Source organism: Sinocyclocheilus grahami, unplaced genomic scaffold (assembly GCF_001515645.1).
Source record: "Sinocyclocheilus grahami isolate Dianchi unplaced genomic scaffold, SAMN03320097.WGS_v1.1 scaffold127.1, whole genome shotgun sequence".
NCBI lineage: Eukaryota > Metazoa > Chordata > Actinopteri > Cypriniformes > Cyprinidae > Sinocyclocheilus > Sinocyclocheilus grahami.
The window spans coordinates 1,889,569-1,902,540 of NW_015505306.1; the positions used below are offsets into that span (position 1 = coordinate 1,889,569).

General features: G+C 36.1%; 1 pseudogene; it reads right to left on the minus strand.

The window, feature by feature from the left end:
* LOC107590407 (integrin alpha-3-like) overlaps positions 1-12,972 on the minus strand; it is a 36,548-nt pseudogene that overhangs the window by 7,263 nt on the left and 16,313 nt on the right.

Below are 12,972 nucleotides of genomic sequence, written 5' to 3' on the forward strand. Positions count from 1 at the left end.
TGTTTACTTTTACTGGTTTGCACTCTATCTGCCATATGCCTTGTGCTTTATATATATATATATTTTTTTACATTTTACCTTATTTGTATATTTGTATAGTTGTATTTTGTATTTAATCTGTACCTATCTGTATTTATGTTATCTGTATGCACCAAGGGTCTGAGAGTAACGCAATTTCCTGCAAAGCAGCTCTCCCCAAATGTTCAGCCTATTTAAAAATCTGAAGAAACTAATGGAGATTTCTCATACGTTGAGAGCTGAAGTTCAGTCTGAATCTCCTGCATGTCTATTGTGATTTCTGCTGTTTCAAAGGTGATCTCAATCTCCACCTGTGAAAGACAGAAGTGCCCACAAGAAAATAAAGACATCCATCTTCAGATTCATTACATCTCCTCCTAGAAATGCTCTTGATTACAACACTGTTAATTAAATTCACCTCCTATTATTACTTCCTGTATCCAATAAATAATCATAAAATCTCATCCAGTACCCATTTAATATGGTTGATGCAGTATGTCTGCTGTTAAATCCCCGGGTAAATGTGCTTAAAACCAATGAATGTCAAGTCACTGATACCAATGAAGACTTACCCTCTGATTGCTTTTGAAGGGGTCCCCCAGTGTACACAGAAGATAAGGCACCCCGGGAGACAATTCAACATTCAAGTTCTACAAAAAACAAAAACAAGAACCAAGTAAAATTCTGTTTACTTTCTAAATGTACAGTACATATTCTAATGTTTAAAATTTTGGGGTTGATCAGATTTTTTTAAGTTTCTGAAAGAAGTCTCTTATGCTCACCAAGGCAACATTTATTTTTATACAGTAAAATCAGTAATACTGTGAAATAAATACAATTTTAAATAATTGTTTTAAAATAATAATTGTTGTGCTGCTAAATATTTTTGTGGAAACCATGCTACATTCTTTTCAGGATTCTTTGATGAATAAAAAGTTCAAAAGAAAATAATTTATTTGAAACAGTAACATTTGTATGTTAAAAAATATTTCTGTCACTTTTGATAAATGTAATGCATCCTTGCTTCCAAAAACAAAATTTCTTACTGAGCCCAAACCTTTGAACGGTGTGTATGCAAGGATAATATACCGCAGACTTTATTTATTGTAAAGTTTAAGAGGTCCAGCAAAGGTCAGGGAATTATAACGTCTGCAAAAAGTTGGCAATATATGAAATGAAATAATCTATGTACATGTAAGGAATACTGATTGTAAATGTCCAAACTGATAGCAGCAGTATCCTAAATAAATCCTAAATAGTCTTACTTAGTCCAAAAACTGCTGCTTTGTTTATTATACACTGTAAAAAGGGAACATGTATAGTTGTTATTTGTTAACATGTACTATTGCCTACAGATAGAAAAAAAAGATTAAAGATTGCATACGTTTTTTTTACAATTATATTAATTTATGAGAAACAGTACCAAATGGAATCAATTCAGGGTCTAGATCTGAGACGCTATTTGGTGATCTTTAATATAGACTATTACATGAGAAACTGTTATGGATTCTGTGTGGAAGTATTGAGAACTGTAGAAGGAACGAAGGTGTAATTTCTGAGGACATCTATTGATCTTACCTTGGGGTTTAGGCTGGAGAAGCTGAGTGAGGTGGGAATGGTGACATTTAGAAGAGCACCGTAAGCGTCTTCTGCTTTCCTATCCTGTGATTTAACATTGGACACATTCACCATCAACTTCAGCTTCTTTACTTCAGTACTGTAGTGGAAAATCTGGAGGCCATTCTGCCTGTAGAAACACACCAACAAGCAGTTCACATCTCCTCTTTGAAGTAATGACAATTTCCATTCCGTTCCAGTCTATTTTACGGCTCAGGTGACTGGATCATTCGTGAGTGTTCATGAGCAAAAATGGGTCATTTTTGAAAGGACGTAAGAATCATATTGGGTAGATCCTTTCTTTGTAGCATGATGGGAGATATTCAGTCAAAAAATTATTTTCTATTCAGTCATCTACTTTCCCTTTCACTTAAAGAACAATACTGAGCTTACATGGGGAACGGCGTGTTCTGCTCATCTGTGAATGCAGCCATCATCTGAAGGTTGCTCTCACATTTGTTATCTGATCCACAGGCTTTTTGAATGTGAATCTAAAGAACAAGATGACATTGGTGGAATATAAGCAAGAATGTGAGAAGGTGGTTAAGGGCAGACATTGTGTTTCCAAAGAAAAATCATTTGTGTTTGACCGAGGCAAAATATGCTGTCAAAGGTACCTCAGCTCTGCCAGTCAGAGCGTATCTTTGGCTGATCACAGGAAAAGCACTGAGGTCTTCCAACGTCTGCCTGCCTGAGGGAACAGGCTCCACCAAAGACACACTCAGCAAGAAAGCTATCGGAGCAACCTTGTCTTGGATCGTTTTGGACTGTGAGAGTCAAATGCAGAGGCAATATATCAGAGTTATACAAATCTCTGTATAGTTAGCCCAATCTGATCACAGGCTTAATGAATCAACCTACTCAATGATTATGAGCCTTTTTGTCACAAAGAATAAAATGGCAATTCAAAGGATGGCCTTGTGTCATACCACTAGCTCGAGTTTCAGAGAATGACAAACCCCAGACGGATTAACAGACATATTGCCAGTGTATTTGCCCTCTTTGTTGTCAAGGAAACGAACACGAGGGCTCCGAGACGATTGTTGATCAGCTTCCACCGTATATTGAAAAGCTGAGAAAACAACAAAATATTGAAATAATGCAATAAACATTACTTTAACAACATTAGATGTAACATAAAATCCTAATGTATACAACCGATAAGAAAAAACTAAGAAAAAAACGGTAACACTTTAGAATAGGGAACATTATTATTAACTTATTCACTATTAACTATGACTTTTCCTTCAATAAATTCCTAATTTGCTGCTTATTAATAGTTAGTAAGGTAGTTGTTAAGTTTAGGTATTGGGTAGGATTAGAGATGTAGAATAAGGTCAAGTAGACTAAGGCATTAATATGTGCTTAATTAGTACTTATAAATGGCTAATATTCTAGTAATATGCATGCTAATAAGCAACTAGTTAAGAGACCCTAAAATAAAATGTTACCAAAAAAACAGTTATTTCAACAAAAAAACTAAACCAAAAAAAAAACATAAAATGTGAAGTGTTATGCAGGGAATTCTCAATTTATGGTTTTTCACTGTAAATTATAAAATGATTTTTTTTCTTTTTCACTTACAAAAACTAATTGTAAACAGTATTTTAATGTACAATTACATTAAATGTAATCACAGTTATTCACCGTTTATAGTACGGAAACGTACTGTTAATCAATTAACAGGTTTTTACTGTAGCATTTTTACAGTCTTTTACTGTTAAAATCACAATAATTTTTAACAGTGCACATTTCGCATGACAGTAATATTTAGAGAGGTTGCATTTATATTTAGGGTAATAAACTGTGATGTGGGACTTACTGATACTCTTCTGGGAACTGGCACTGCCAGTGCTGAATGTGTAGGAGAAACAGAATTTTGCTTCAATACTGTATGAGGAAAACACAACAGAATTAATTGTTTTGTCAGACATTTCAACAACTGTGATTAGGGTTGTACAATTGATCAAATACATAATCAATATTAAGATTAAAGCTGTTGCGATTAAATTATGAAAAACATATAGATTACAGCATATCATTTAGATCTACTCTAAATATGTCAAAGGTTTTTATTTACAGCCAGTGTTTTGTTGACTATCGCATTGATTTGTGCAATCAGAAGTGCTTAAATGAGTCCATAAACAGTACTGACAACTCGTTCTAATGAGTCTGATCCATCCATATTTTATGTTTTGGGAAATAATTGACAGTTATTATATTGTGACACTGTAGTCTTCTAAAGTAACTACTGAAGTGGCTCATTTCCATGTAAACAAACAAGTGTGAAAGTTGGAGTGAGATGTTTAAGGATTCATTACCAGGCATCACAGTCTTCTGGGCTGATAACCGATGGTGTCACAGTGAAAGAATTATTCAGGTGAATCACAGGACGTGCTCTTATGAGGGGGAAATGAAAGAAAACACAATGAGATAAAGGCTGCAGGTCTGGAAAAAATGACTATGCTAATCAAAGTACGATAATTCACAACTGTGATATAATAGTTAACCGATTGATTCATTTTGGTCTTTGTCTGCTACCTTGATGCTATACAACTAAAAAATATGTAATATATTAAAAAATTGTGACAATCAAATCACCTTAGCAAGACCACACGATCATCTAATGATCCAACTGCTATGTCTGGGTAACTGTTCCCATCCACGTCCATGCCACCACTGATAGAATAGCCAAATGTTTGGAATCCACCACCTGGGATGTCTTTTCCTTCAATGACCTGAGGAATTAATGTTAGAGCAAAAGTTTTACATTTGCAATAAACTGACCATCTAAAGTATGTCTACTTTGAAAGCAACCACACAAAATGGCAGTCAAATAATCAGTATTAACCTCTATTAGTGTAAAATCAAACCTACACTACAGTTCAAATTTTGGGGGTCAGTAGAATTTTTTTTAAAGAAATTAATACTTTTGTTCAGCGAGGATGCATTCAAACGTTTAAAAGTGACAGTAAGGACAATTACAATGTTACAAATGATTTTCATTTCAAATAAATGCTGTTCTTTTAAACCTTCTATTCATCAAAGAATCCTGAAAATGTACCACGGTTTCCACAAAATATTAAGCAACACAATTTTCAACACAGGTGATAATAAGAACTCTTTTATGAGCAGCAAATCAGCATATTACAATGGTTTCTGAAATTATTTTAAATTGCATTTTAAAAGATTCAAATAGAAAAGTTATTGCAAATTGTAATAATAATTCTTAATATTACTGTTTTTACTATATGTTTGATTAAATAAATGCAGCCTTGGTGAGAATAAGAGACTTCTTTCAAAAATATATTAACAATCTTATAGTTGCTAAAGTTTTGAACAGTACTGTAATTCATTTCATACAAAAAATCAAACCATTATTTAAAAAAAAACTAAAAAAACATGCTAATTCTCGTCCAGGGGATTTATGAAACGTTCTTAAATGCCATTTTCCTATTATTTTGTATTCCCAAAAATTCTTATTAAGAATGTTCTCATCTTTTTTCTTAATATTGTTTTTAAAACAAAACTCATTCAAATTCATGAACAGAATCTTCTTAAATTCTTTGTAAATAACTTCTTAAAGTTAGGATATCCTCAGACTTAACTTAAATCCCCAAAGGTAAAAAATGTTTTAATGTATTAATTGGGTTATTTTAAATTAATCGTTGTAATTAAGCATTACAACATAACACTAGCTACATATAATGTATAGTAGGACTATTAATTGGGATGTGCACCTATTAACCAATGACTGATAATGTAAACAATGATGGGCCATGATTATGTATGACGCAACTTTTTGCTAAATGAATGAAACGGACTGCTCCAACTTGAGACAACCTCTTTAAAAGTAACTATTCAAAAACATGACATTCAAAATTTCAAGCTGGTTGTGACGAAAATAGTGTGCATGCTTATTATGTCTTCAGTAAGATCCCCTATTTATTAAGTCAGATAAAGACTGTCATGTTCTTTTCAAAAAGAAAAAAAAGAAAAAGGAAATTTCTTAACTTATATCTTAAGAAGTTTTTTGTGAATCTGGGCCCAGGTTTTAGGACTACAAACTGAACAGCTCTACAAACATGCTAGTTTATTACTTGTAAAATATTAGTAATAAATGTACACTCTTAACACTGGAAATACTTCTTAATATTCCCATCTCACCTGACTAGGCATTTGGGAAATACCCGTTTTGTTGCCCATCCATATATATACCCTGCCTTTACTATGATATGGAGCACCAACAGCAAAATCTGTTAAGGAACAGAGAGGAGTGAGAAACAATCACTGTCAAAATACTTCTTAGTAATTCCACAAGAAGGCAGCAGAGTAAAATGTCCTTGACTGTATAATGCGCTGCTCTGATTAAGCGCTGCACACAAAAGTGAATTCAAGAAAAGAGCCAGCACATTAGCAACAAATGACTAAAAGCCACATACATGTTATTTTGTACAGAGTGCAATCAAGCAAGAAACCCACAAACCTACCTTGAAAGCCATCCTGGTTAACATCACCAATACCAACAACAGCCATTCCAAAAGCTGAGTCCTTAGGTCCAGTGAGGACCACATCAGCTTTGTCACGAAAAGACTCGTTCTGGTTCATATAGACATACACTGCCCCGCCTTCATCTTTTCTCCGGTCGAAATAGAAAGGGGCTCCAACAATCAGATCCTTCCAACTATATGGATAACATAAAGACAAGTTAAATCTCCATGTCGAGATCTTCTGTTTCACTAATGACCTCTAGTTGAGGGGAAACAAAAAGCCAAGACTTGTCTTTACCCATCATTGTTAAGGTCAACAATTGTAACACTGCTGCCAAAATAGGATCCAACTTGTTCCCCCACGACAGTGGCTTTTATTTTGACTTCTCCGCTGACACTGGCTTTAAAAACTTCAGCCATCGTCACAGATCCTCTGGCTTCATCTCTTGGAGCTCCTGTTACCACAGTGTCTTTGTCTTTGCTTGGCACATCTTGAGCCACAGCTATAGAGTAACCTAAAGATCAATCAGTCAACAATAACCACATGCAATTTTCTGCCTACAGTACATATTGGCATAGTTGCAAAGGATATGTGATATTAATTAAAGAAAGTACATATAAGTTATAGATTTTGTGTTTCAGGAAAAAGGCAATTCATTATGTGAATAGGATAAACGTCAGTCAACAGTTGACAACAAATGCTTATAAATAAGAATACAAAATGAATAGTACAATTGTAAATAAATCATAGAAATAAATAAACTAAAATGATATTATATTGTTTTGAAAACTGAGTAAATGCCAGAAAATCCAGAAAGCAAGGTTGTAGTCCTGCCTTACCAATGTAAATATTCCCTTTTTTCAAGTTTGGAAGCTTGCTCTTCATGTCTCCAAACTTATCTTCAGGGTTATACCACAGCGAAAATGTGTTTCCTGCGTATGATGGAAAATGATTAGAGGGGAATTTAACATCATTCTTGCATGTAGAAGCAGAATGTTTACAGGAAAACAAATTCCCCTCACCTTGCCAGTTAAAGCATCCGGGTGCACCCAGGAAGATCTCCGTCTGAGTGATGGCAGCAGACATTCCAGCAAGACACATGCCTTCACTAGTCTGATCATCTCTGGGGTCACACACCTCACTGTATGTCTGCCATTGAGAGTCTGCTGTGTTATACTGTAAATCATTTCCACGAACATAGCACCTCCCAATCATCCTAAAGTTGGTTGCAAAGTTCCGTACATAACGATGGCCACAGGCCTAGTAAATAGAGTGATGACTATTATGCTAAGATGGTAAGAGCAATGCTTTCTGTTGATTGATTTTTCATAGACCAACATAAGAGAGGTCATTATTATGAAACTCACTAGTACACGGCCCCCCGGTTGACTCTGACTGGCTATCGACACACCTAGCCACATCCCATCCATCACATCATTCTTAGGGTCTTCAAAATCTGCATAACACAAAGCAAGTATTCTGATTTGTTCTTTCTGTAATACCATGCAGACATGTGGGACACAACAACAATAATAATATTAATAGATAAAAGAAAAAAAAAATGTAAAAAGCTAATTTAAGTCTGGTATGAATGATATTATTATTATTATTAATAATAACAGTGAGGCATCGTTATATAACTATTTATACTATTATTGTTAGTATACAAAAGTATTGTATGTATTATTATATATTATTATAAATGACATCATATTTATTAATTTATATTTTAAATCATTATGAATTAATATTTTATTACTATATTGTTATTTATTTATTAATCATTAATATTATTGATAAATGGAGGAAATAAATAGACAAATTCATCTGAAACGTATGCACTTTACAAATATAAACAGATAAATAAAGATTTTTTTGATAAATTCCATAAGATTTAATAAATTTTTTTAGTCCATAAATGTCTAATTTACTTTTTATTTTTTATAAATATCATAAATTATATAAATGTCATATAATTTTCCCTTTATGAAATTTATGAAAGTAAGTAAATAAATAAATACATTCATTTATGTCTCATATGACTGACAATGGATACAATTAAAAATAACAGCAACAACAATAGTATTTATAAATCAGAAAAAGTGAAGCCCAAGAAAACTCATGGCTAGTATGAAGGTCAGGAAAATTACTTGAGTTGAGAAGGTTCAGTCTTCTGCAGTCTTTGGTGTCTGCAGTGATTGGACAGGCATATACATCTCCAGTCTCATTGGCTGACACACCTGACTCTGCTTTCTCCTTCGGTGCTCCTACAAGAAGTCTGAAACATGTGTAAACCTGATTGAGCTCAAATATGTCTCGAGGTAGGGTATTAAGCCACAGTTGCCGCAGTACCACAGTAATGGCTATCTGAGACACAAAAAAAGAAAAAAAGTTTTTCACACAGCACTTTCAAGGATAAGGAAGAAATTCACATTCAGCCATGTGGTCAGGTATTGCTTATATTTTACCTTATCCTCAGAATTTAGTGGACACTGCAGATAAACTCCAGCATGTGTAACCCTTAGCTGTCTGGGCTTGTCGGGCTACATGAAATGATTGAGACTGGAAAGGCTTGTCAGAACCCATTACTTCCAGGACACAGTGCAACTATGGACAGAAAACGTCGCTTAAAGAGCTACATGCTTTTAACTAAAATCATCTGATTAACATAAAGCATTTAAAAACCACAGGAGATGGTGATCACATTTTACTCAAACATTCATTTTCAGACAGTATGGTGAATGAATTTCATGTATACTTCCCTTCCTCTCTTTCCAAAGGCAAGCTATTATGCATACATTATTCCTTGCAGGGAAAATCGCAAACTCAAGCTCCTCCTATGTAACCGATTTGATTTTGATCACAAAAACTAGGCAGCCTTAAATACAAGAGTCAGGCCCAAGATACCCACATCAGCCATCATGGAACAGGTGTAATCCTCTAGAGCCCTTGAGGAAAGTGAGCAGAATTAAAGAGGCATTTCATTAAACTCTAATCACAAAATCAATGAATTTTATTTCAATATCTGTGAAAGCACGACAGACATGATAATGACTAAAGCGGTGCTGCCTGCAAGCTCGATTCATTAATGTTTCATGATTTTTGGAGACACCCACCCTAGTTGCTATTTTATCCACCTTGCAGCCTGAGGCCTCATAAATATTCCACTCGGTGAGGGATGAGATCTCATCAGATCATGACTTGTGTCTAACGGGATTATGAATGGGCTTTAGTGGGTGATGCGGTCATTTCAATCTTCTTTAAAATTCAGCTTGGTGAATTTGAACAGAAATGTATTAAGTCTGACAGTCTAATCATCACAGATTTCATTCCTTCAACAGAGAAATTGGGTTATAAGTAACATGAAGTTTGCCACAGTGAGTGGTATTTTTGTATGTTTTTTATTCTTGTATGCCAGATTAATATGCAGGGACAGTTATAATAAACTGTTTGTAAACTGAAAATAACTTAATCTTATGTAGACTTATTTAAAAGGATAGTTCACTCAAAAAAATCTAAATTATGTCATAATTATTTACCGTACCAAACCTGTATGACTTTTTTTTGTGGAACGTAAAAGAAGATATTTTGAAGAATGTTTAAACTGTTTTTGTCCATTTAATGAAAATCAATGAGGGTTTCCATTATAATGGACATAAAAAAACAAAGATATTTTATAAGAAAATCTTTTTTTGTGTGTGTTCTAGAAAAAGAAAGTCATAGAGGTTTGGAACGACATGGGGGTGAATAACAATTTTCATTTTGGGTGAACTAATTAAAATCACAATTGCATGTCTGTCATATACACAAATGCTACAAGTGAACATTATTACTAAAATACGCTGCCCTAAGTGAACATGCTCATTTTGACAACAAGTTTCTGTACTTGTTCATATTCATCACACATTGTGAGGTAGAGTGTAATGAAGACACAGACTGAGTTCAGAGTCAAAGGGAAGGAGGGAGAGGGGAGGTAGACAAGGAGGGACAATGAAAGACAAAAGGTGAAGTGAAAGACATCCCTCTCTCTCCCTTTGGGTCTAATTTCATTTGGACCCCCTATGATCGTCCCCCTCAAACCACCATTACAAACAATCGGCTGGCGTCTCTACCTCAAATCCTGTCATGTGACTCTAAATGCTTTCAGCAAGGACAAGACAGGAAATGAGAAAGTCAAGAGAAGGTGAATGAGCAAGAAAGAATGTCACTCTTCCTTGTTGCTGCATTTTCACCACAGCAGAACCTTTTATGAGGGCTGTTGCTCATTTCATATGTGAAAAGGGCGTTTACTTTTACTTAAGTCTTAAAGGTACAAAAGCAACAAAACGGCCTGTTTAATTCTAAGCATAAGTGAGAGGGTGGTCATTAAAATAGTAATTGAAAACTAAATTATAACAGGTTTTGGTGCAAAAAAATTTAATTAGTCTGACTTATAACACAAAGAACATCATGCAGTTTTCATGCAGATTGTTCAGTGAATCTTACTTCCAGTGCATTACACCTGAGCCTGTTTGTGCTTAAACAGATACCAGTCACATGACATGGGTTTTACCACTACAATTATCTACAGGTCTGGTGGTGAGCAGCACATACCACAAAGGAAAGTTTACGAACCACAAGCTGGTTGGGGCTTCGCATTCACTGGTGCTCCATTTTATTGAAGCTGCTCGGCTTGAGAGCATATGACTCAACCTAAATAGATTAATTTAATCTTTTCCACAGCATAGTCTTCATTCTGCTTTTCTGTCAGATAGAAACAAACTGCAGTATGTTTGAACTGCAAATAACACTGAGATTTCACTTTTACTTCATGGTCTAGTGAATCTTTTGAAGACATATACTGACATTTGATATTTTCCTTAAGAAGTTTAGAAGCTGGAATATTTTAATAGATTGACTCTGTATGACACTATTACTATTTTGACTCTTTTATTGACTCTTTTACCTTTAAAAACCTTTCTAGCCCTATTTATACCTCTTTTTGATTTACATGGTGATACTGAACGTTTCTGACTTGGTAAAAAAAACAAAAAGCTATGAGTCAGATCACAGGGAACACAACTTCTGTCAGGGTCAGAGTTCACATTTTGCACCTTTGTTTGATGTGTGTGCCTCCACACGGCACAAAAGGATCTGTTCTAAAGGCCTGAACTTTCAGTAAATAGTCCTTACAGAAAAAGATCCCACTGGCCACGCTCAGTGTTTGAGATTGTCTGGCAATGCACAAAGAGCTTGATTAGGAGAGAAAAACTTTCTGGCAGTGTTGCACACATTCAAGTTCGGGCAGGTAAAATTCACGTCCCTTATCGCCCACATATTGCTTATGAATAATAATAACAATAATAATCATCTTTATTTTCTGTAGCGCCTTTAAATGTTACATCTCAAAGCGCTTTACATAAACAAGTAAAACAACAAAACACACCATATGAAGATTATAAAATAAGCAAGAAAAGAAGAGATGCATTCAAATGAATGGGAATGCAACCAAAACAGAGTCAGCACTAAGCGGCACAATAAATGACATGCACAGACAGCTCAGTACACTTTCAATTGAGTGGGTGAGTTGAGAGCAACATATTTGTGCAAAGTTTGTTTCAAAACATAAGCAACTTTATGTGTTCTAAGACACCATCTTTTGGCCAAATTCTAGGCAGCACTGCATATGTCCTTTGTAGAGAAGTCAGTCCAATCAGGGTGCGAACTACGGGGGAGCTCGGCTCCCCTTAATAAGACATGGGCTCCCCTGAAAACGTGATTTGTGAAATTTTGGGGGGTCTCAAAAATATTGACAATGTGTTATTTTGACGTGCAATTTCAGTTTTGTGTAATGTGATCATCGTGGATTATTATGTGTAAAATTGCAAAAATATCATTCATTCATGCATGATGGCGATTTAAACCTAATTCACTTCAATAAAGATAACTATACATGCTATTCTTGTCATGAGCATCAAGGTGTGGGGGCGCTGCGGTGCAAATTCCATTCATGTTTAGTACATGTTAACTCAAAGATTCGTAGAAAAAATATAAACGTTGGACACATAAGCCACGCAAGCCCTGCCATCTGAGAGACTTTTCCATGAGACTGAGCACTAACTCGCCCTCTCATTTCTCCCACAGACAGCAACGTGTGACTGACCAGCCCCACAGGAGCAATGCACGGACACTCTGCACTGGGAAGACGGAAGAGAGCACTCACGGCACACCGGAGCACCCACCTGGACCTTTCTCTCTACCACCCACCTTACTAATAAATCCACCCTCCTGGGCATTTATTAAGATTTCCTTGACGTGTGATTCTTCACCCCGTTACACTGGTGGAGAATGCAGGCGAATCAGTGAAGAATCACCAACAAGCTATTTTCTTCACCTCACCTTTTTCCCTTGTTTTTGTCTCCGGGTTCTGTCACAGGCGAGCGCTTCTCCCCCAACATGGACGAAATCCTCCAGCGGCTCACCGAGGTTAGCATCCGCCAGCAACAAATCGTTGCGCACCATGCCACCCGTCAAGTGGCGTGCCGCCGCCGCTCAACGCGTTCCGCTACCGGACCCCCGAGTACACGCTGCGAAGCTGCTACCCAAGCTGACTCCTCATGATGACGTAGAAGCCTTCTTACAAATGTTCGAAGTGACGGCCACCACGGAAGGATGGCATAGGGACGACTGGGCACGGGTGCTGGCTCCCCTGCTGACGGGCGAAGCTCAGCATGCATACTTTGCTCTTTCCGCTGCCTCGGCCGATCAATATAAGGAGGTCAAGAAGGAAATTCTAGCCCGCCTGGGGCTATCCCCGATCTGTGCCGCCCAGCACTTCCACGAGTGGGAATATAAGCCCCGTCTGCC